This window comes from Macrobrachium rosenbergii, chromosome 11, assembly GCF_040412425.1.
Source record: "Macrobrachium rosenbergii isolate ZJJX-2024 chromosome 11, ASM4041242v1, whole genome shotgun sequence".
NCBI classification, from domain to species: Eukaryota; Metazoa; Arthropoda; class Malacostraca; order Decapoda; family Palaemonidae; genus Macrobrachium; species Macrobrachium rosenbergii.
In genome coordinates, this window is record NC_089751.1 from 32,775,969 (window position 1) to 32,802,860 (window position 26,892).

Below are 26,892 nucleotides of genomic sequence, written 5' to 3' on the forward strand. Positions count from 1 at the left end.
AAGATTCTTTCGTTGGTTCTGGAATGATTGGCTCAAATATTCGGAACAAATTGAGATAATCATGATTTCTGTCGATATATTTCACGTTCAGTTTTTTGCTCCTAGTTAAAATGATGTATACACTGGCAAATATTCAAAATCAACGAGTATGGCCTTTGTTAATGACGAATAAGACTTATTAAAAACTTTTAATAACATATCATTTTTGTTTATTATTTTTTACTTTTGCAAGAACGAGATAGCAGAACTTCTTTGTATGTTAAGGCGATACATTGCCCTCAATTCCACATTTCCCGCGAAGAGAATCTATCAAAGAATAAAATTACTCCTGGGAAAATCTCAAAAGCTAACAGGATGAATAAATATTCCGGGAAACCCATTAAACTTTGCCAGTTTGGATTCGATTAGACAATTCATACAGATTACCTTGTTTGCCGAGACAAATAACTTATCGGAAGGGAGGGGTGAAAAAACGCTTTGTAATTTAAAGTTTGCGGAAGATCCGAGATTACGGAGATATGAAAGAGGAAGGTATGGAAGCATTTTGGGCTAAAGACGATGTTTCGGAACTATTTGTCGAGAATTAACGAGAATTGCCTATAACTATTCTCTCGTTCTAAGCCCTAGGTTTGTCTATTTTATTTTATTATTTCATCGGACAGACAGATACAAAAAGACAGTAAAACAGTTAAATTAGTGCAAAATGCACGTAATAAGAAAATGTAAAAATGTATCTTTTCAACTTCTCTGTTAATATAACCCTCTTGTTCCAATCTGCATTTTCTAGCTATCCGTCTCCCCACCCCTCCGTCAATTCTGAATTATGCCGTGTCCTTCACTTTGGTTTTATCAGGGGCCATGACTTGTAAAACTCTCCATGAGCATCATTTAGCATACACTTCTATCAATACCTCGTCTAAAACCGTTCAAACAACCTAAGTATAATACCATCTATTTTTGTAATTTGGGAACTATAATAATGGAACAGCCTCGTACTTTTATGCCCATTTCTGGTAGATCTAAGATTTTAAAGATTTGTAAAAGAATACATTAATATGATCGTAGTCCACCAAAGGCTCCAGAAAAAGGAATACCGTTGGTCTCAGGTTGATAGGCCACTGGCATTATTATTATTATTATTATTATTATTATTATTATTATTATTATTATTATTATTATTATTATTATTATTATTATTTTTTTTTTTTGCCTTTAGCTTCACTGCAATGTAATGAATTCTTCACCTACTGTAGTACGAAAATGTATGAAAAGAAGGACCTCTGACAATTAGCATGTTTCATTCACACACTAATACTAGGACTTATCTGTAATGAAAACCGTGCAATAGGGTAATAAGAATTTTTTTTTTTTTTTAATTACAACTCCCAAGTAGCTTTGTAAAATGCCTTACTACCAAAATATTGCTGCACAAGGAAATGCTAATGATTGGTGATGATAATTCATTTTGTCACATGGCAGGAGACTGCCTGCTAGGGTGTTTATGAGCATCTTGTTGGGAGTAAATGCCCTCTACAATGCCAACAAAGAGTCTCTTATTTGAGACCATCGAGTGTCATTTACTATTTTTTTTCAGTTTATTATGAATTCTCCTACTGTGGTGTTAGGAGAAACTATTTGGAAATAGCTGCCATAGAAAGTGCGGTTCGGTGCCTAGCGGCGAGTTGTGGACCTTGTGGTAGAAGGACACACTGAAGCCTGGGTGTATTTTAACTGATTCAAATATTTTACCGCAAACCATTTTCCAAATACAAATTCATTAACGAAACAACAATCAAAGTCAAAGTTAACCAAAGCAACAATACTATCTTTTAAAAATGTATACAACTTTAATATTTAAGTATCTGAAACGGGTACGGGTAAGAAGCAGAAATCCATTTGTTACTGACTTTATTATTTAAAGCCTTTTACTCGAAGTATTCCACTGGTCTAACTACTGTCTATCCTGAGAGAACCATTATAATTACATCCTGATGACTTGCGAATCAGCCTAAGGACAGGCATTGGACTGTAGTGCAGCAATTGTTGAAGCTATCAGAAATATTTTCAATCGAGGGAAATGTCCTGGCAAATGCGTCGCATAAATGCCACTTGGGACTCAAGCCATCTAGCTCACTGATGGAGAGTACTCAGCGGTGGGTCTTGGAGAAGGCCGTGGAAAGCACTGTAGACACGGACCTATGTGGAGGTCACGTGAGGAATGGACAACACCGATGCTTTATTTCTACATGACCATTTACAGTGCGCAAAGTACACAGGCTCAGGTTTCGGAGACAAATTAATAGTCTACTTTCGTACACTCAGCAAATAAAAGAGTTATGCTAATACGATTAGAGATATCAGCTCACAGTAATAATTTTGGAGAACTGGCAATAGAGGTTAGGGGCTGGACGTCCCAGAGAATGGATGGTATCTGGAAATACGTGTGTGATTGTATGCAAACAGTCGACTGACCGGTAAACAGAACGATTTAAACATGGCAGGCGAATATAAACTGTATACAAAAAAGACACAAAAAATTCAAAAATGAAATATAATAAATTAGGTAAGGCATAAGTGGAATACCACAAACTCAAGGGGGACTAATCCATGGTATCTCTAAATTAAAACTGAATACTGAGTTTTCCATGCGAGATGGAGGTGACAGGAAATATCTTAAAGTTTAAAGGAACCCCTGAACTAAGCCAAGGGAACGAAAATTGTGGGCTTCCATTTTCCCCCCCTAACTTTCCCCTGAAAAAGTGCACTTTACTGCTATCGTCACTTAAATTCGTGCGTTCTTCTTAAGGTATAAGAAAATATAAGAATGCTTGCTGCTCCGTTCCTTTCCTCGTGCATATTGGACCTAGTTATACAATAGCACCTACACCAGTAAGAGTATTGACAATAATTATAACAATTAAAATGCCACAAAATTTTTACCTCGACATTGGAGAAGACAAAAAAGGTAGACTGACAAGTAACCATACTCTCGAAAATAATGTTAATGTAATAAAGAAAGAAAAGAATATCATTTCTTTTTAAAAACAAGATTATAAATCTAATTGCAATGGACCTCTAACCAGCTCAGCCATATTTATACGGTTGTAGCCATTAAGATGCTACAACTGTTTAGTTGCAGCATCATTTTACCTTTCAATATTGGCTACTAGTAATAGCTTTTCTTTGTGTAAATAACTTATGGGAGTACGAAAGTCCGATCTTTTTAAAACTCATAATACTCAGAAACAAATTTACTACGGGCTGAAGATTAATAGTTTATTTCGACAGGGAGAGCTTACGAGACTACGAATAGTTTAACTAATAGCTATGCACTGGCTTTATCAAATAGGAAAATATGATTTGGCAGAATTTCCAGTCAGACTCGTAATGGGGGATCTGTCACTGGACACAACAGTAATTACTCTTGTTATTCATTTTTGGTTTTCCATGAAAGAAAGATATATATACCTATGCCACTTACTGAATAGTAAAGAACTGATTATTAATTTTATCTAGCCGAAAAGAGGAAGCTACCGATAAATAACGTCTCTTTTTCAGCAAGTAATGTTTATCATCATTTGTACTTTCTTGTGAAATGAGAGAGAGAGAGAGAGAGAGAGAGAGAGAGAGAGAAAAGGGCCAATCAGCTACTCAGTAATTGGGATATAAAATCATATCTTTTCCGTCCACATATGAAAATAAAGCTTCTCTAATCTCAATATTGATATTAATTCTTTGCTATTAAATCATGACTCAGACTTTTACGTAAAATTTCAAGGAATTTTTCTGATGACTAGTCTATTTCATTTTAAAAAAATCAAATGGGAAGTTCCAGTAGCCCTGGTTATCCCCTCTAAAGAACTCTAAAGATTTTTGAAATGCTTTTGACAGGTAAAAATTCATTTCCTTAGCTTTATATATATAATCTAATCTCAAGAATCTTATTAGGCCAGTCTATTTTACTTGTAGTTCCTGATACTGTATCTGCTCTTTTCCCTATCTCTATTGGTATGGCTATAAGATATTTTGCTCTCCCCTAACCCTTCTCCTTCACTTCTTCAGTAACATCTTTCGCGTTACATTTTTCCTTAGGTTAACCATTTTCTATTTTGTCACTGTATTTTTAAGAGGTCATTACATCTTTTAATTAAAATGTAATTCTCTATTCGTTTTCTGACCTTACGTTAGTTACCAACCCAGTTCATTATGAACCATGAATAATAATAAAATGGTATATGTTATAATAAAATGGTCTATATTAAAATGGTATATGAAAAAATGCTATATAGAAAAATACAATAAAAAATGGTATATAGAAAAGTACAATAAAAAATGGTATATAAAAAAATAAAATAATAAAAATGTCATTGTGTTCATGTGCTAATATGCGCTTGCAAACATGAGAGTATCTTCCTATAAAAAGGTTCCAGAGGGAAAATAACATTTCTTTCTTGTGTTAATGTTGTCTCAGCTAAAAGGAAAAAACAAATATTGTCTCAGTTATAGGGAAAAACAAATACAAAACATTCAGGGACAATTATTTCGTTTCAAGAATGAAACGTCCGTCATTTTGTTCAACTTTTCTGTTTGCACGGAAAAGTATCGGGTTTATGAAATTTACAGATATTAGTATGCTAATGGCGTGGATGTTACCACTATTACCCGCTAATTGGTGACATACACACGTTAATTACAGCATTAACTAGTCAATGAAGAAGATTTCCTCGCTTGCAGTGGCAAAACTTTATACTTCAAAAAATTGCCAATATTTCTTATTTTTTCCCTCTTTTCTGTACCTATAAAAGTATAATGATCATCCTTGGGAAGTTACTTGTTAAACATGTACATAGGCGAATAGGAAGAGCGAATAATGTCAGAATATGTGAAACTTGTCGTCTATGCAAGATGAAAATATAGTAGCTTCTTGGTTCATATCGTGAAGCTTCCGAAACTACAAGATCTCGTTTCCGTATTTCAACACATACCTGTCATTAGATTCATTGGCAAGATGAGCGTGAAAACGTTACCCCATTTCCTTCATGTTTTAGCGAGGGATGGCGAGACTTAACGGTTTTCGTTGACATTCTAATTATATATATATATATATATATATATATATATATATATATATATATATATATATATATATATATATATATATATGTATATATATATATAGATATTTAAATTCATATATAATAATATATATATATATATATATATATATATATATATATATATATATATACTGTACATATACTGTATATACTGTACATAAATACAATTTACTTTCATGTCGCAGCTATGATTCCGAAAGAGCTTTTATATGCGTCCCTTTTGCCACAGGTCGAACTACATTTAATCTTAATTTTTCTTGTCTTGTTCCCTTCCACAGAAAAAGAACACAAATTCCCTCATTGATACATAAGCGTAAAATTTGCATAGCAATAAACTGAATTCACCGTTCCTCTCTGGTCCTGTATTCCACAGAGATTAAAAAAAAAAAAAACTTTTCTCTTTCCGTCGGGAATTTAAAGTGCTAGAACCAGATTGAGTTTAATGGGAACTGTTAGCAGTTTTGTAAAAAGGGTTAATATAAAGGATGTGAAAAACATTGTTCCAGGTATTTCCCAGCTGAAATTTCGACAAGAGCTCAGTAAATGGTACCCCCCTTGTATTTTCCTATCTAATGGATAAATTTCGTGTTGTCTGTCAAGATACACGTGTACATAAGGTGTGCATATATATATATATATATATATATATATATATATATATATATATATATATATATATATATATATATATATATATATATATATATATATATATTACTGATCAAGCTGACTAATTGCTGGCCTGTGAAAACGTAGTTTCCTGTGCAAATGGCTTACATGTTGACATTGGTATTTTCCGCAGTTAGAGACAACGGGTATCCAACGCGCTCATTCATGGCTTCCGGTCATGACCAAGATGCATGGGGGAAACGTGACAGATGGATGGAAGCTTTGTGATATCTGTGGGTTTAGAAGGCTGAGTTCCCTCGAACTCTGAACCTGACGGTGTCGTCACGCTTCAAGGGAGGGGTTATCAAGTGGATGTGTGCAAATGTGCGATCTCTAATGTGTATATTATAGAGGAACCACAGAATGGGTATTCACTTCGATTTGCAGCTGGTGTGATCGCTCTTTTGAGCTGTGTTTGTGAATAAGACAGCCACTTTGAGGGACGGCTTCCCGATGGCCATAGAATGTAAGATAACTCATTCACACTTGTACCTTTTTCAGACATTATGTGGAATACCCATTTGACGCTGCAGTGAAACTCCTCTGTTCTCTATTATGCATTTCTCTGTTTTAAGTGTTTATTTTTTATGCACCACTTCAGGTTTTAATGTAATCTATGTTTCTCCTAACAGGAATCCTGGCTGAGTCCTGTGAGGACATGTATATTGGAAGTGGTGTTCCTTCTTAACATACTATATAACATTAAATTTTATTTAGGTCTAGAGTAATCATGACCTTTTTAAGTTGTTTGGTGACCGGTGTGTTAGTCACTTGTATTGGTTGGTCTAGAATCACTAATTCGATTGAATGAGTCTGGGTTTCCTCTAGTTAGGACTTCCATTTTAGTGGGGTGTGAGAGACCACATTTCATGACTCTAGCTTTTGCTGAAATGCTTTCGTTAATTTTACAAATAAAGTCTAGTTTTGTATCTCGGCGTTTTAATTCAATAAGTCTTTGTTTGAGGATAGATAGAGAGTATGTCAAGCCGGCCAGAGCTACCAATAACAGCCGAGGTAAGTGTTTTGTCAATGCATAGGGACCTTGGTAAGATATATATATATATATATATATATATATATGTGTGTGTGTGTGTGTGTGTGGGTGGGTGTATGAATGTTTGTGTGAGAGATGGATTCCGCAGGTAAATGACTATGAAATCGGGTCACATTTGCAAAGTTTGTGATTTAATCCCTGCCTGCTTGCCATCATTTAGCTATGGTGAAGAAAAGAGCATAGGTCTAGTAACATCTTCCCTAGACGCATGCAGAGAGCCACAAGGACCTAATCTCTAAACTGAATAAGAGGTCGTTCAAAATAAAATATTATTGCAACCCTGTCCTTTTCCTTTTTCTTATCATATACCCTTTTCACCCAGCTAATATAGCACCAGAATATTCTACAGTTGCAGATGAGTTTGTTAACTTCATGCAGTTTTCGTCCTGCTTGCGACCTTTGAAAGATGTTTATCTTACCAGGTACTTGACTAACTTCCTGGGACAAAAGAGACATAATCGGTCCAAAATTAGCCTGAGTCACATACACACATACATATATATATGTGTGTGTGTGTGTGTGTGTGTGTGTGTGTGTGTGTGTGTGTGTGTGTGTGTGTTGTTGTTGTTGTTGTTGTTGCCATGATGGCACAGTGGTAAGGTTCTCGCCTACCAGTCGAGAGGACCGGGTTTCAAATTCCACAGCTCACTGGTGGCTTAGGGATGGCGCCATTGCATAAACCTGGTGGCCTAGCAACCTAGCGGTTTGAAAACTCAAGAGTTAGTAAGAAATTAGGTACCAGTCCTCGGGCTGGGGCGTTAAACAGTGGGCCTAGCAACACATTGGCCACGTGTCTTAGGCAACAGTACTTCTACCCCACTGGCTGTCGGCCTAAGAAACCGGAGTTCAGCACCGGCCCTATAAGCCATGTGAGGCCCAGGAGGAATTTAACCTAAATGTATATGTATATATATATATTGTATATATATAAGGTTAAAGTCCTCCTGGGCGCTCTGCAGGCTCACAGGGCAGGTGCTATCTCCTGTTTCTTAGGCCGACAGCCAGTGGGGGACAGGTCCCAATGCCTATGACACGTGGCCCGTGTGTCGCTAGACCTATATAGCCTATATACAGTATGTATATATATATATATATATATATATATATATATATATATATATATATATATATGTATGTATGAGTGTATGCATTTGTAAGTGAGTGTGTGTGTTTGTGTGCCAATCTAAGCTCCGTTGTAGATGTAGCATATGCCTAAGAATGTCTAAGCTGTAGGCTTCAATAAAAGAAGCAACAGAGCAAAAGATTTTCTTTGTCCCTTCAAAGCTGCTTTAGCCTTGAAGACAAAAAATACGATCTTGTAATAAAGTGTTGCAGTTTGGAAGATGTGGGTTCGACTTATAAGAATTTTTCCTTTCCAATCTACCAACATACAGATGTCAGTCAACGAACAGCCATATCATAGGTGATATGGCAAGACCTCTGAGGTCACTAATAAGGAAACATTTTAAACAAATTTCCGTAACATAGAAATAGATAGAGAGCATGATAAATGACTGGAATCATACGGAAATGTACAAGAAATCAGGATTTTGGAATCTATATTGACTACATGAAATAAGCCATGCTTAAATCTTTTTGGCACTTCCTTTCCATTAGATAAAATATAAAAATTTCTTGTCATTTCTCAGAATTTTTAGACTATTTGTATTTTTATTGGGATATGTATGTTTATTGCAGAGTTTTGGCGAGAAGTTTGAATGAAATATTTAAGATATTCTTTGGCTATTCTTGGCCCTTAAATTCGTGTCGTTTGTGATTCCCAAAAGCCACCCCACTTACGACTCCTTTATCTCGACACTGTGGACGAGCTTAGCTTTGTTCCGGAAATGAGAGAAGACGTGGAAGAAGAGGGAGAAGTGCAAGAAGACCTCATTTTCTGTACCAGATGTGACATACGATGTCATTCCTAATCTCCTTCATTCCACCAGCCGTTAGTAGACACAACGACTCAAGAGAAACAACTCAGAACCGAAGGGAAGTAAGTTTGGTGACTGAAAGCCCGAGGAAGAAACAAATGGTTAAAACTCAAATAAAAAGGGTATCATATTGACCTTAACGTTTAACTAAATTTTTGGACGGAAATATATATAAATACACCAAAGATGCATATATATATATATATATATATATATATATATATATATATATATATATATATATATATATATATATATATGTGTGTGTGTGTCTACATACATACACACACACACACACACACACACACACACACACACACACACACACATATATATATATATATATATATATATATATATATATATATATATATATATATATATATATATATATATATATATATATGTATGTGTGTGTGTGTGTATGTGTGTGCGCGTGTGGGTGTGAGTGTGAAGCATTTGAAACTTCACTTGCAAGGTACGTGGTTTAAGCCAGAGAAGCAATCAACCAAGCGACCAAATACATATACTGTATTTATATATATATATATATATATATATATATATATATATATATATATATATATTTATACATATATACTGTGTATATATATGTAATGTGTATATATATATACATACATACTTTCTAGTAGCTGAAAACCCTATGAGTGTTCTTATCCACATTCATCAAATAATGACTGAATATACACTCATTAAATATTTCATATATGATATCAAAATGTGAGTAACGTTTTACAAACTAATGTTCCATGAAATACAATTGTTTCATTTCTGCATCCGGCATAATTAAAGCCATGTATCGTTTCATTACACACAAACTTTCCAATCGCAAAACAATGAAATCTCGAAGTGAATTACTGTTGATAATCAAAAACCCTTTTTTTGTTATGCATGGGGTATATATATTTCAAAGCATCAAGTAATGTGAATTGGTATAAAGAGTTAAATTGGAAGTATTATTTCAGCAATTTTGTTTATATTAATTTTCATATACATTTAGGTTTTCTCATATTAACATGCTCCATTCACAAGACTTTGCTAACGAGTTTTAAAAGAATTGATTAAAAAGGTCGAAAGATAAAGGATATATCATGAACTGCTAACTTTTCTTATTTTGCCAATACACAACAGAAGATGGTCAAATCTCCTTTGATTTTCACAAATCTTCTGTACGTTTTCTTCCCTGATCAAAGCTATATTCCGACGTGTGTGCGGATAATTATAGTGAATTATGTTCATGACGACGAATTAATCTCATTTATGTGGACATTTTTCTTACGTGTTTTTGTTTTCGTGCCATTTTCAGAAAGCAAAACTGTCCACTTAACAAGATATTCGAGTATAATGCTGTAATTGTATTTTCGTAACTTACAAAATTTAATATTTTTCTCACACAGTTTAATATTTTTCTTTTCCTAATTCATTTTTTGTAGCTAACAAACCATTTGCCGGCGGGTTGTGCATCTCCAAAAGCATGGTGCTTTATACCGCTTTATTTACGTTATTTATTCCTCTCTTTTCATATTCTAAGGCTTATATCTGTTTTTGCTCTTGCTGTTTTTGTAATTCCGATTTTCTTAACTCTTATATAATTTCTTTTTCAAGGGGAATTATCGCTCCTTTCTTCATCTACCCCATTTCTTTTTCGCTTATTCATGAATTTACTACAAGCTCTGTATATTTTTGTTTCACCATGAAACACGTTATTCACGGATGCTAAATCCTGACTATAACACATAGCTGTGAAATAAGCCGAGTTGCGAGTTGATGGATTAGAACTTTAAGGAACGAACCGACATTTCAAAAATAAATGCCTAGTTCATTTACTCTAAGGAAATGCTAACTAAAACTTAGTTTATCCATAAAAATCCCACGAAACGTAAATACCTTCCAGTGCGTAAGACCGATGTTTGCTTACCACACAATAACCCAGGTTTACTGAGGAACGCGATAACTTTGGGTTGATGTTTACTCTCTTTGTAGAAAGTAAGGTTTTTCAGCAGTCTTGTTATAAAGGCAAATTTTGTGCTTCAAATAATAGTTATAGCCAGCAGCGCTCCACAAAGCTCTCCAGGAAATTTAGACTCTGATTCTCAGAAAATTACAATGAGTCGTTCTCTTCATCTTAAACTGGAGCATTTTAATAGAAATAGATCCTATTTAGCTACATATGCAACAATAAGTCTTTTTATCGTCTTCCTCGCCAACCGACAATAAAATTACCTGAAAACTGTTTAATATGTAAACAAATGCCTATTTATTTTTTGCTGCAATTTTTTGTCTGTTTTATCAATTTTTATTTTTTGTAAAAGAAAACTATTGTGCCGGCTTTGTCTGTCCCCCCGCACTTTTTTCTGTACGCCCTCAGATCTTAAAAACTACTCAGGCTAGAGGGCTGCAAATTGGTATGTTGATCATCCACCCTCCACTCATCAAACATACTAAATTGCAGCCCTCTCGCCTCAGTAGTTTTAATTTTATTTAAGGTTAAAATTAGCCATGATCGTGCTTCTGGGCAGTGGTTAAAGTTTCATGGGCCGCGCTCATACAGCATTATACCGAGACCACCGAAGATAGATCTATGTTCGGTGGCCTTGATTATACGCTGTAGCGGCTGTACAGAAAAATCGATTGCGCCGAAGAAACTTCGGCGCATTTTTTACTTGTCAATATTGGACCTACAAACTTTTAGTTATTTACGCTTTTATCCTAACGGCATGATATTCAAAGAGAGCGGTAAGGAAATTTCCTTTAACTGTAAAATATCCCACAAATTTACCGCTTAGTCACGAAAGCAAGATAAAACTTATTCCCAGGTCAACTGATTTCGTCGCTTAAAAAGAACAACCAAAATAAGAGGGGAGTTTGAGGGGAGGTTCATCAGCCACCTTTAGTAAGTTAAGCTACAGATTTATGCGTCTGAGTCTGTGAGCATTAGAGGTGTAGTAATATCTCAGAAAGTATTTTCTTTCAGTTTTGACTCTGGATCCTGTTGTACGCATCAAGCATTGCCATGACTTTTAGATCTATACAACGGATACATTAACCTACAATTATTGAATATTATTTTATTATGAGATTCATTGTGGTTTCCTTTCTGATTTGGTATCTTTGGTAAAGGAAACCTGGTGCAATGTAACGTTAATTTCTATAAAAAACAATCACATTACTTGGGATTCTCTGAAGGACTGACACACAACTTCGAAATCGAACAAGAAACAACGTGCCATAAAGTACCATGCTGTAAATTTTTTTATGTATTTTTGTATTTTTTTAATGGCCAACTGAATTTTCGGAATGTCTTGAATTACTTAAAAATGAATTATTTTTAACCAGTAGCAGTCAAACTGGATAGCTCTTTAATATATTTCTTTAAGAAACTAACTTTTGGAATCTCTATATCCTTTTATTGTTTCATAATTTATTCTTTCCGTTTTGAACACCTGATTTTAGAACATAATATCGAAAAACTGTTGCCACCAACAGTTTATGATATAAACAAATTTTACTGTATATAATAATTCAAAATATCAAAAGTGACTACCCTCCAAGTCACCAGTATCTTGTAATAATAATAATAATAATAATAATAATAATAATAATAATAATAATAATAATAATAATAATAATAATAATAATAATAATAATTACCTCCTCCATCAGCAACATCGGTTTTAAAAAATACACTTCTCTCCAGAAAAAGTGGATTAAATAAACTTCCTTAGGAAAGTTTATAAGATACAATTTAGCAAGCCCAAAATCAAACCTTTCACAGAGCGAACTTTGTATGTTCGGTTTGAAATCATTGTAGATTGCAACATGGTACAGGGGTAGTAGTGTCTAACTGCTCATGAGTCGACCCTTAAACGTGGTGTTAAATGACCAACTTTTTAGTTGAAAGACTCCCCCCTCCCCCGCAACCTCTTCTCCAGATAAATACTTAATACACGAAGGATACTGTAAGTTATAACCTGTCTAAATCTCTCAAGGGGCCTTAAACAGTCGTATGGGTTTATAAGATCATAGAGTTAATCTCTCATCTCCACTGCAGACTACCCTACCTTGTTAGCTAGTACTTCCGAATTACTGACGGTTGGCTCATTTGTCGCCCAGGGTACATTTACAGTGTTGTACAGACTTACAAGCAAGGTCCTTTTACATCCAATAATAAGACAGGTGCCCACATAATCCCCAAGTCATGCCTAGCATACTGAATAAGATCCTCTCACCATAATCCCATCAAAGTAAGCCCTTGAATTGCCCACTGACTGCCTTAGTGTGGTTATAAATTCTTCGTCTAACAGGATCATCCCTGAACCCTCCTTACAGGAAACATGTTCTGTTCTTCCCTTCCCGTGGTTAGCTGTAGTAACAGCATCTCCTCTGTGGTTCTGCCTTGGCAGCTTCTACGTGGGTATCTTCTTTTTAAAGGGTAAATTATGAATCAGACGCAGCCAGTCTTTTCTGCAAACAGATGATAAACTTAAACTTTGGTGATGTGAACCGTCAACTTGTGATTTGCTAGGCTAACAATACATCCACTCATTCACAAAGGTAATAAAAAGAGTATGACCAGATAAAGCATTGAAAATACGTGGAATCAGCTGACCAATTATGTCTTTAACTTAAGACTAATTTCTCCTTCCCAAAGGCAATGGGGTGAATTTTCTATCATATGCCGTCTGTCTCAGTACTTGAATAAGTGGGAACATTAATCAATGAGCAAGTAGTGAAAGTACTTTCAATTCGAGCTAACACGGAATTCAGTATCATGTTTATACTATTATTTATGACTGCTATTATTGGTTATACAAAGTTAGACTTAATTTACCCCACTAAGAAAGAGAAAAGACAGGTGGAAAGCAGACAGACATAGATATAGATAGACGGATAGAGACGGCAAGAAATTGCACATTAATTGGTGGTTTTAGGATGTCGCCAAGAAATTGGATAAACCGCCAAATACACAATGGCCCAAACACGATATAACGATTTCTACCTCATTCTGTGCAGACCAGGAGAGAAATGCGTCGAGTTTTGCTTGCACAATCGTTTTTGAGGAAAACACCACCGCCAGTATTTTCACCACTTTGTGAACAAACTCCATTAACGTTGCCAAAGGAAGTGATAACGAAGTAAAAGCAATTAACAACTTGCAAGCTCCTCTTGCATAGCAATTACTCTCCGGACGAGATGTGGAACACAAAAGGTGGGGTCTGATGGTTAATGAGAGGGTTCTCCTGAGGCTTTTTCTTTTTTCTCTCTTTTTCGGTCTGTTTCTGTCATATTGCTTTGAATCAATTTCTTTATATAAAGAATTTGGGGTTCGCGCATGGTCCGTCAGAGTATATTTAAATGTGTTTATACACAACAGGCATTTGTCCGCGTTTGTGGAGCATCAGCAGCGAAAAATGAAAATATGTTGGTAGATGAAATACGTAAGACGGAAAGGATATGGAGTTCTTATAAAAATTATTAAATGAGGTTAAGTATTAATTAGTGTACATGCTCTGTTGGGCCTTGCAATACATATCATTATCAACTATCATAGATAGAAATTATTTCCGAAGTTTTATTATTACTCTGAACTGTGACTTTTTGACATATTTCCTTCCCAGTCCCGTCTTTTATTTTGTTATATTTCGTTCGTATCGAGTGATCTAATGTAACTATGTTCTAAGTTGGACTAAGCTTTTTTGTCTTGTGATTTGTAATGTTTAGTGAAAAATAAACCATTCACTATTAAGGAATGCTTAATGATATTATCTGAGTGAATTCTTTTCAAGAGCTAAGACATTAAGGTTGTTAGTATGTGTCTCATTGTACAGTATATCATATTTACACTTACGCCTCTAGAAAGCTTTGATACGAGACACATTTGTGTTAAGTCCTGCTATGGTTATCAGATAACTTTGCTTTATGTTTTCTTCTTAAATTACATAGTTCTCCTCTGCTATGATGACTTTCTTGAAGTGGCAACGTCGTACAACAGCGAAATATAGAATCCTTATTCAAAGGTTCAAAAGCTCTATGGCTTACTTTTTTTTTTTGCCTTGATTTTCCATTATCGATTATAAATTGTCGTGTTTCATAAGTTTACCTGTTACTTTTAAGTTTACCTATTATTTTGCACTATTGTTTTGGTAATGAGACGTTTTAGTGTACTAAATTAGGCAGATCAAATTCCTGAAATAATCTAAATATGATGTTATTGTCATCACTGGCTATTGCGGTACACTTTCAATAATAAAAAAAACACAATTCACGTTAGTTTTTTTTTATCATAACTGCGCCCATTCAAGTATTTTCACTTTAGTTTTGACGATACTGCTGGAAAAATTTTAGTATTAGAGTTCGTTGAAATCTACCATGTCTCATAAATTGCTATTCTAACTCAGGAAAGGGCGGAAATCGAAGTATTCGACAAGGAACTTAACTAAAGTTCATTCTGGTTTGATTAGTATTTAGTATCTAGCATCTGATTTTTTTCTGCAAGGAGATTGTCATTTTAGAATTAAGCCGAGTTATTAATACCCTCTCTTCCGACAAATTTTTATGGGTTTTTAAGGGACGAATAAATCAAGTCCAAAAGAAAACCAAGTAAAAAATGCGCCGAAGTTTCTTCGGCGTAATCGAGTTTTCTGCACAGCATATAATGTTGTATGAAACTCTCATCCACGACCCATGAATTTCAGCAGCGGCCCATGAAACTTTCAACCACGGCCCGGCGGTGGCCTGTGTTGTTGGCACCTATATAGGTACCAGACACACGATCATGGCTAACTTTAACCTTAAACAAAATAAAAACCACTGTGGCTAGAGGGCTGCAATTTGGTATGTTTGATGACTGGAGGGTGGATGGTCAACATACCAATTTGCAGCCCTCCAGCCTCAGCAGTTTTTAAAATCTGAGGGCGGACAGAAAAAGTGCGGACCGGCAGACAAATAACCATCTCAATAGTTTTCTTTTACATAAAACTAACAAGAGAATATGGGGAATGGAAAAAGAAGAACAGCTGGGAATAACTGAACCTGCTTCTTCAAGACTAGAAAGTTATACAAGCTTAGAAAAAGGAGTGCATGGAGAGAATTTCAAGGTTTGGCAAAAAACGTGGAGAACAATGCCATCACTACTGAACAGAGGTGTTAAGTGATGGTTTAAAGCCTGTTTGAAGGTTTCCTTCCGTGGAAACTCAGGCCTAGGTATTACGTGTAGAAAAGTGTCAGAGCGAAAGAAAATCTTAGAGCAAAGTGGGAACAGGATCATCGATCAGATCAATTACCTTCCATTCAGTCCTTTCAAAGAAGGATGCAAGAGATAAAGTATTTCAGAAGAGACTAACATTTCAATAGAGATGAAAAGGGCCAAAATGAAACCTTAATATCTGGGATGAACAAATAAAACTGGCTGCTTCAAAACTAAACTTTTTATTACTTTAAAAAAAAATTTCAATCATTTGGTCTATATGATCGCTTCTCAAATAAAAGTGTTAAATCCATTTTCATAAAAAATATATTTGAAGAAGGGTAATTATTCGAGTGTGGTTTTATCTAGTAGCCACATCTCATATGCTAACAAGAGCGTAGGTGACCGATGAACATAAAACAATAATATTTCAGACAAATGACTAAGAGAAGAAGGGCTAGACGCGAAAGGAAGAGAAAACTGGAGGATTGGCTGACATGAAATAACACCTGCAGAGCATGAGATTTCAAACGCAGGGACAGATAGAGACAATGATAAGACATAAGGAGCTGTATGCCTTAGTAAAAGTTAAAGACACCTATCATATTAGTTGCTCCGAAATCAGAGTATCGGTTACCAAAACAATTCCCCAATAGAACCTCAATTGCAATCTCTATAGTAGTAACTACAAATCCTCCAGTTTTCTCTTCCTTTCGCGTCTAGCCCTTCTTCTCTTAGTCATTTGTCTGAAATATTATTGTTTTATGTTCATCGGTCACCTACGCTCTTGTTAGCATATGAGATGTGGCTACTAGATAAAACCACACTCGAATAATTAACCTTCTTCAAATTTAATTTTTTATGAAAATGGATTCAACACTTTTATTTGAGAAGAGATCATAGAGACCAAATGACTGAATTTTTTTCAAAGGAATTAAAAGTTTAATTCTGAAGCAGCGAGTTCTATTTGGTCATTTACCTAGGAGAACAGGCATGAACGTAACACTACCATCATATTTAGGCCTATTGTTTTCAGTCTTCTTGCCTGTTTAAGTTGTGTATATATATATATATATATATATATATATATATATATATATATATATATATATATATATATATATATATATATATATATGTGTGTGTGTGTGTGTGTGTGTGTGGTGTGTATATATATGTGTGTATATATATGTACATGTGTATATGTATATATATATATATATATATATATATATATATGAATATTTTTTGTTATAAAGAATATACATTGAAATTAGAGAATGAAAAATGGCATGCTGAACCCTAGATGATTGTTTATGAAGTAAAAAACTTTCTCAGAAAACATATATTTTCCCATTAAGGCGCATGTATAACATACATATACATATATGTACATACATATAAATATGTATGTATATAAATTTGTATATATACGTATATATATATATATATATATATATATATATATATATATATATATATATATATATAATATATAGATATACCTTACTTAATGATCTCTCATACCTAGCCAAGCAATGTAGCTGTGCGAATGCAGGAATGTTAAACTAATTAGAGAGATGCAAAGGAGTAACATTCTGAATGACTGATCTTGACGAATTAAGCATATTCATATGGAATTTCAATCTTTTATCTGCCTTGAATATAGAAATTTTCACATCTAATTTACAAGATGTTATTATGTTCCAGCCTTCACTCTATATTCATGAAATTGATTCAGAAAATTTCATTCCATCTCAGTCATATATGTCATCTCATATGATATTTTCCTTTAGCAGAGTGAGGTGGTATGTACTACTTACTGAGACATAAGTCTATTAACAAAATTTGGTCCCTGGCAAGTATCCACGGTTTTTGTAACTGAATTATCCGTCAGTCGCTTCCTGACCCAATTAGTCAGGATTTCGGAGCAGCATCCTTCGCTGCACACGCATCTCGCTCCCTCCAGGTTTCCCTGCTCTAGCAATAGTTCGCGTTTACGTCCTTTCATTGTCTCTCTACGAACATCTTCCTCCTGTTAATACTGCTCTTCGCTCACCGTGCATTGTTAAGTCTAGGATTTCGAGGGAGACTGTCACCCACACGAACTGATAGTCGCCTCTGAAATTGCGCTACAAGATCCAAGGAATTCAGTCTCAAAGGCTTGACCCAACTCTGTCTCATGGAACGGCGTGCTGATACTGGATGATATGTTTACCAGAATAGTTATTATAACATGTTTTAAACATTTGAATTTCCCTTTCTTTATTAGTAAATCATTTTCAGGAAATTAAAGAAGTTTCAGATTTTTACATTCTTCATATACATCTCCAGCTTTCGGACAACTAACAATGCGAAAATGGATGTTTTCTGAGAAAGTGCTTCCTTCTTTTCCTCCTAAACAATCATGACTCTTATAACAAGAATTAGCATGATATTATATTTTAGGAAAGGAATGAATGGACGAGTGTCTAATTTGCCATTTTTCGTTCACTAATTTCAGTGTGTATTGTTCTTTATAACTAAAAATAACTTCTTAGTTGGCCTCTTGTATATACTTCAACAATAGTGAACCTTAGCTAATAAGCAATAAGCTTGTTGAATCAAAGTAACAATGACCTAATGATGTTATTAAGGACACTAGCAACCTTAAGATTAAATGACCTTGTTATACTTTTTGCTAAATATACTTCATGCACAACCTCCTATTTTTGGTGCATAAATTGCAATTTTTCTTTAATCCAAACTGTCTCCTTAATACTACAAGAGCTGCTCTTAGTTCTCATCCTAACTTTTTATTACTTCACAGTATTTTCCTCTTTGCCCTCTAATTCCAGTCTCAATATGAGTCAGAACGTGCAGCTGTATGTTTGTTAACATTTTTATGATTTTGTTAATTGTTTTGAATTCTAAAAAAATGGCTTGTATATGACGTGCAAAGAACTTGGGGTACATTTTACTCTCCATATAATTGTTAGAAGTTTATGTATTGTTTCTGGAAACCTGGAGAAAATTATTATTGAGAATGCCGTAGAATTCAATGAAAGCGTTTCCGAAGGCATTAGAGATCCAAGACATTAACACATGATATTACTGTTGTGTCCACGAATGGATGTGCTTCCATCATTCATCCTGAGAATCAGTTGTAGACTGATCCAGCTTTTAATTTCATCATAAGCAATGTGGCGAACTTTTTATTTTTCTTTTAATCATCATCGTTTGGTCCTTCCACTATCTTACGTGTGGTACTGATATTATTAGCATTTAATACCTATGATTGGCTTTATAATGTGCTCCTTCTTATGGTGACCGCCCACCTTTCAAGGTTACAGATCTTATTTTCTGACACCATCACAATAATCGTATTAAATAAAAAACCAAACCACCAATTTGGACATTTTTGTATATAGAAAAATATATTTAGACTCATAAAACGAATGGGAAGGCGACTTCAAGTGATAAAATTGGAATCATACAGAACTTCTTTGAAGCTTTTAAACAATTCTTTGATAATTATCTATGTCTAGAAATCAGATTCAACCTCCATTTATTACACTGGTAATATTACCTAGGCTATACGACTAAAGTTAAGGATACCCTATCCCAAAAGAGTAAGCGTTCATTTATTTTTGTGTGCGCTGCGTGAATCGTTAGAAAAGAAGACATTGAAATAATATCAAGATATTCGCGAAATAATCTTCCTGCAAACTTTTATGTCAGACCTGAGGTGTCAATAACGTAATGAAAAATTCTTCCTACGAACAAAGTTGAAGGAAAAAATATAACGAGAAATACTGAAAAGTAATGATTGCAAAGCAATAAATAAATTCAATTCCTCCAAAAGGGGTGTAGCAAAAGACACCATTAAATAACCGCTTTGGATAAAACAAATTGCAGATTGCTTGGCCATTCAGCCTCAAAGGGGAAACATTTATTTTCAGGTGAACATTTCCAAACATTTTCCAGGATTTTTAGGCAAGAGATTCATATTTCACATAACCTAAAACGGGGACTTCTCCATGGGCATATTAAAATCTAATATTTGAACGGGAAAATAATGGAGTCGCTAGTAATTAAACAGCCGTATTTTTTTACGTTTAAAAAGAAATTAGCTTCTAATCAAGGCATTTAGTTTGGCTGAGCGCCATTTGTTACCCTTCCTAGCTGCCGTCTTTTTCAATCTAGTTTTGGAGTTTGGGATTCATTTAATAACCTTTTTTGAAATTATGGAGTGAAAAAAAATCTTTCGTTTGCTGTAATATCTTGTTTCCATTCACAAATTTATTTCAGTGAGTTTTCGTTTAATTGTTGCCAATTACTGTTTGTACACAGTATTAGCAAAGATGAAGGGATGCAGAAATGTCGGATATTTATCTTAATAAATATACAAGAGAAATGCACGATGACTCCTAGGTAACCTTTATCAAGCATATGATTACTTACGCTATTCAGAGAACACTCCTAATTTACAAGTTGCATGCCGATTAAAAAATAAAATGTATATTAGGTACCCCACCAAAGGGCGAGTGTGGGGCAGTAAAATGAGCAAAAATATGCATTGCTCCTTCTGGTTGTGGATTTCGTTATTTTATAATAGCATTAGGCTACGTAAGGGGGAGTAGATAAAAATGCCTTTCATATCGAGTCTATCATTTTTTTTTATAACCAAACAGCCGCCCCGATATCTCTGATTTTTACGCTAGATTTCAGCGTTCCATCGCATGGAGAGTTCACGTCTCTTTAGTGTTTTTATAAACAGGTCTATCTCTGGTGGTTATTTTCTTTTATGATTACCTTATCATTAGATTTCAGATGCTTGATCTTCAGCCCTTCCAGGTCATTCTGAATATCCGCGCTTTTGTTCACTATCCTTTGCAACCGTAGGCAAAACCCAAGTCATGGATTATCTCCGTATCCAGATTTCTCTCCTTCATATATTTATTTTTAAAAAATAAAACAATAGTGAATGGACTCAGCAGTATTCTAATGCCAGCCAAAGTAAGTTTCCAATCTGTGATTGATTTTTTTTTTTGTGTGTAATAATCATCTGGATAGAGTGGAATAGATATCTGTTTAATGAAGAAATAGCCCAATACTTCGAACTTGGACTCGTTTCAACTTCGTCTAAGGTACCCTCCTCGCTGCCTAATTGACAGTCATCCCTTCATGCATGACTGTCTAGAATTTGTTGAGTGTACATTCTCTCCATTTTCGTCGTCGATGGTAACTTTGGGCCTCTCCGTCTCACAGGTATTATGCTGAATTCACAAACAAAAGATACACCACGATGATTAAGGTTTCATGACATTCCATTCCAAATTATCGTAATATCTTAATATCTTCTGTCTTGGGGATTTTCCAACCAGTTAGCTTAAAAGGAGTGGGTTTCTCACTACATGCAGTGATGTCTTAAAACACTCTTCTTCCAGGACTTGAATCATTTTGGGCAGCCCTACCCTTTTTGCAACTGCACTTTTTAAAAAAATGTCTATGAACAACATCTGATATCATGAGATCTTTGTTGGAGTTCTACTGCAAAGTTTTTGTTCAGAAAATCCAGTTCTGCTTTCCTTGAGATATTTTTCTGTTTTTTTTTTTTTATTGTGATTTTAGTATGTTTCACTAGTTGTCTTCCATATTAGTGAAATCCATTACTGTATTTTTGTTTGTATCATAACTGACTTTATCTGAAGCGGTATATACAAAAATCTATTAGTTGCTCTTAACATCATTTATTCCAGAATAAAACAGCTTTTACCTGCTTTCCCCCTGCCTGCATAAAAGAAAGGCAAAACACAAACGCAATAGTCTTTGTTTTGCCCGTGTCCTGAGACAATTAGGAGGAAAGACGTGAAAGCATTAAACTGCGCCCGAATAAGCCCAATTCCGAGTCATTTCATTCCATCGGGGTTTGTGGCACAAATCCCTGAATTCAAATAACGGAAGGGAAGAATTTTCAAGATTTGTTTTTCTATCTTCGGAATGCGCGGATCTTCTGCTGCGAATAATCAGCACTGGGATTAACTATTACTTTTGTGTTTTACTTATGGACACATTTTCTACATGACAATTTTAAAGGAGAATGTAAAATTCTCCTCAATTTTTTTTCATTTTTCGTTTTTCTTCAACTAAAAAGATATAAGGATTTGACGAAAACATTATCTGTCACATATAAATGTATTTTTAAATATATGCGTCCAATTTGCTTTGCCTCATCCAAAAGTTATGAAACTTTTATTATCACATACTTTGTTCCCTTCCCCTACGCAAAAGAACAAAATTGATAATAGCTTATGCTTTGATATTTCCATGGGAGGAACTTCTGTGCTAGAGAAAGAAAAACACAGAGAGCAGATGGAAATTTGAGTCATTCATGAGAGACAGACAGACATTAAAAGGAAACTGGTAAAGTTGAAGTCATAATATTTTGTAAAGGTTCACATCATCAGCGAGCTGTAATCAATTTGCGAGAGTGCAGTGGTATTCTTAGGTAATTCTCCTGAATTGTGATTTATTAACTTAGAAGATACACAAGTAAAAAATGTGGTGAAATTTCTTCGGTGCAATCAAGTTTTCTGCACAGCGTATAATACTGTATGAAACTCTCAGCCGCAGCCCATGAAACTTTCAGCCACGGCCCGGTGGTGGCCTGTGTTGTTGGAACCTATAGCTGTGCCAGACGCACGATCATGGCTAACTTTAACCTTAAAATAAAATGAAAGCTACTGAGGCTAGAGGGCTGCAATATGGTATGTTTGATGATTGGAGGGTGGATGATCAACATATCAATTTGCAGCCCTCTAGCCTCAGTAGTTTTTAAGATCTGAGGGCGGAGAGAAAAAGTGCAGACGGACAGACAAATAGCCATCTCAATAGTTTTCTTTTACAGAAAACTAAAAAGCAGAATTGACATTATAATCATTTATTAATTATTATGCAAAATCGTTGTGGGTCATTCGACTGCCAGGCAATCTGATATTCAATGCCAATTAGTCCGTGATAATTGGTTGTAATGAAATCATTTAATATTTTAGTACTATATCCATTCTTTCATGACAACTCGATGCCATATAACTGCGTCAGTTTTTAGAATGCTATGCATATATTCAGTAAGATTTTTCGTTTGCAAGCTTACAAATTTGCATACTGAATTTGCAATGTAATACTCAAGAAAGATTCTTTTTTATTTCTTAAGTTTACCATTTATTGTATGTAGCCTAAGTTGCTCAACACTTAGGCAAAATGTAGGTCATAATATAAATACATTTGTATGTGCATATACATAAATATACATATTGTAAATTTTATATACAGTATAATTGTGTATATATACATATATGAATGTGAAATATTTTCTGTTAAAACAGAATTCCATCAAATATAAGGGAGCCCATAGAAACGCCAAAATGTGGAAAATATAGGCTATATTTCAAAGACCAAACTGTCCCTCTCCTCAGGCAAACAGTGAACGACAAAAAGTTACAGAAAAGAGGTATTTATACCAGAAGATCCATAGGTCAGCCGTTAAGTCACTCCAGTTGACATTTCTCTTTAATCTTCTTAATCGCTGGTTGGAGGAAGATTTTATCTATAATATCTGAATCCAAGGCGCCTCTTGAGAGATTCATTGCATTTCTTTGTTTAATCAAGGCTGATTCCACCATCTGGCTTTTGAACAGACAATTGCTGCTATAAATTATACGAGACATATTCCAGTTTAAGTCGATTGGAATGATGTCGCGCTATTATAGGCAGCAATGTCAGAACAAAATGAAACCAGATACCTGTACATGTGATCCGTTGTGAGGAGACGAAGGTTAGACTGGGTTCCATGTTTTCAATTCTTTCTTCCAGGAATATCTTGTGTGAGAGAGGGAAGGGGTCAGATTGCAGGGTCCGTCTCTCGAATCCGTACATTTTCGGAAGGGCTTGTTCCTTCAGACATTCTTCTAAGAAGTGCTTTTGATTCTTCGATCGGTGGAATCTGTTCAGTTCTTTTTCGAACTTATGCAAAACGGGCTTGACTTCTGGATGTGAGCGAAGAACTGTAGAAAGACGATTGAATTCCATAATGGGCTAAAGATGACTGTGAAATATTTTTTGTTAAAACAGAATTCCATCAAATATAAGGGAGCCCACAGAAACGCCAAAATGTGGAAAATAGAGGCTATATTTCAGAGACCAAACTGTCTCTCTCCTCAGGCAAACAGTGAATGAGAAAAAGTTACAGAAAAGCGGTATTTATACCAGAAGATCCAGAGGTCAGCCGTTAAGTCACTCCAGTTGACAATTTGCCTTTAATCTTCTTAATCGCTTACATTTGATATACATATATATACATATATATATATGTAATATAAATATATACATACACAAATGTATATATATTATGAACTACAATTTGCGTAAGTGTTCAGCAACTTAGGATACAATACAATTAAAGGTATACTATATATATATATATATATATATATATATATATATATATATATATACTGTATATACTATGTGTATATATATACATATACATATATACATACATATATATATATATATAGATAGAGAGAGAGAGAGAGAGAGAGAGAGAGAGAGAGAGAGAGAGAGAGAGAGAGAGAGAGAGAGAGATTAAAATTTGACTGTAGCGGATGGAGATATATCAGCATGATATAAATCTAATAGCACGCTAGGAAATATTTCATTTGAAAAATAGTTAACTTAAGAAAATGGTAATACTAGAAAGGGTGGTAAGAAAGTGGCTTTTTCAAGTCAAGTCTGGACAAACTATACAATTTTACAAATTCCATTCCAGCACACTACTTGAAGTGAACACGAAAACTTGTTTAGATGAACTTGTATTTGGCAGCCTAAAAGGACGAGGAGGGTCTTTCAAGAATAAAACAAGCATTCAATGATATGTGGAGAAAAGCGGATTTTGCTAATAAGGGATATATAAATTATCCAAAAAATAAGGACGCGTTCGTTCTTGACCCGTCACTTCTCCTAATGACCAAGTGCTAGTTAAAACCTGAAACTCTGAGGTCCGTATTCTAGGCTTTGAGTGACTAGACAGATAAACATTAAATGGCCAAAAATGAAGAAATGTGACAAGACTGCACAATGCAAGTTAGTGTAACCAGCCTGATCTGTTTCTTTTAGTTAGTATACTATACTAATGACATTATTAGTTATACTACACCAGTGTCATTATTACCTCTGCCACAAAAATTATGCATAAGATCTACTTCGGCTGCCTATCATGTAAAACTGAAGACCTTATTTTGACGAAGGAACGATGGCATTCAAGGGGTGAAGCTTGCCTACTCCCGCAATCCAGAGGATTAATTTGTGTAAGAGTCCACTGTACTGACAATTATTCTGACAATTATTCACAATAAAAACTATGCCAAATCTTGAGGTCTGATGGCATATCTATATGGAAATTAGCGATTGGAATTTGACGGTTTATCAACCAGAGAGTTCCGCGAGGAAAATTTTAGCCCAATTTCATCGAATTCTGAACTTCATATGCCTTTGTACTTATTTAATTCTTTTCCTTCTGCGTCTGCGTTTATCTAGAGGGCATATGAGAATATTTTCGATGGGTTTTAAATAAATTTTATGGAAAGATTGAAAATTTCATTAGAATTGGTAAGGGGGTTATACTTTTAATACTAATTCAGGATGTTACGAGTATTCTTAAACTTCTGAGTAAGATTTTCGCTCTGCTCATTTGCTAGACGTGAATTTCTCTCGTACCATTTTCATTAACGCTCATGAAGGGAGGTTTGCGAAAAGGTAAAAAATGAGACCAAATTCAAAGAAAAGATGAAGCCTCCTCTGGCAAATTTTGTCTCTCTTCTTGTCTTGCTATGAAAAGGATACAGTTTGTCTTTGGTTTTAAAAATCAAGAATTCTTTGTGAGGAGAGGAAATTTTTGTTGCGCTGCAGAGCCCACTGGAAAGTTTTGGAATTTCAGTTGGCAGTTAATATTTTCAAGGAATGAATCTCTCTCTCTCTCTCTCTCTCTCTCTCTCTCTCTCTCTCTCTCTCTCTCTCTCTCTCTCTCTCTCTCTCCTCAGTCGAAAGCTCTGCAACTTCTTCCAAGTAAATGAATTCGGGAAACCCTGACATGCTCTTAATGGATTCCCCTCATTTTCATTATTAACTTCAATCAAAACGGCAAATTATTTTAACAGGAAAGTCGCTGTGTTATTAATAATTGCGTCAAATAATATATTTGCTAACTAGTGTATAATTGCATAGTAATCAGTTTTTTACTCATAAACCATTTACCATAAGGAGTAGGTAGCCTGGGACATAATCAAAATACTAAGATCTTTATTTTAAAAAAATAAAATAGAGGTATTTATAGTAATTTGAAAATAATGATTAAACCCTTACCAGAATTGAAGTAACAGTCAAGTCCCTATTATTTCAAATGGAATACTTTTCAGGACCGCTGGTCTAATGGCCATTAAGAATGGCACTCTCTTATTTCTTTTAGAAATTCTGTGGCATTTACATAAAAGCCTTCTGTCTATCTACCTCATTCCTATATAAATAAAACATTCTAACTAAACCAGAAAAATATTAAATGCGCCAACACTGAAATTCAGCCGAAAACCCATATTTCTGAAAATTTCATTTTCATATGATGCGCCTGTATGTAATTATTAAAAGGATGTAAACAAAACAGTTGAAATGGAACGAAAGAAGACAGTTTGATCACCATAAAAGTGGTGACCTTTGGAGGCAAAGGTGCGTTTCTAACCTCAGCGTCGGAGGCACTATAACTGAAGTGTCGAATTCAGTGAAAGTTTTCAAACTAATACCGTAGAGCCTGTTAAAGTCTTCCCGAAGATTGGTTCAAGAAGATATAAAAAAACAACGCCATTTAGTGACTGCTAC

The 26,892-nt window shown here is 34.7% G+C and overlaps 1 long non-coding RNA gene across 3 annotated transcripts in view; it reads right to left on the minus strand.

The window, feature by feature from the left end:
* LOC136843295 (uncharacterized) overlaps positions 1-26,892 on the minus strand; it is a 571,224-nt gene that overhangs the window by 464,497 nt on the left and 79,835 nt on the right. The gene's annotated exons all lie outside the window — the stretch shown is intronic.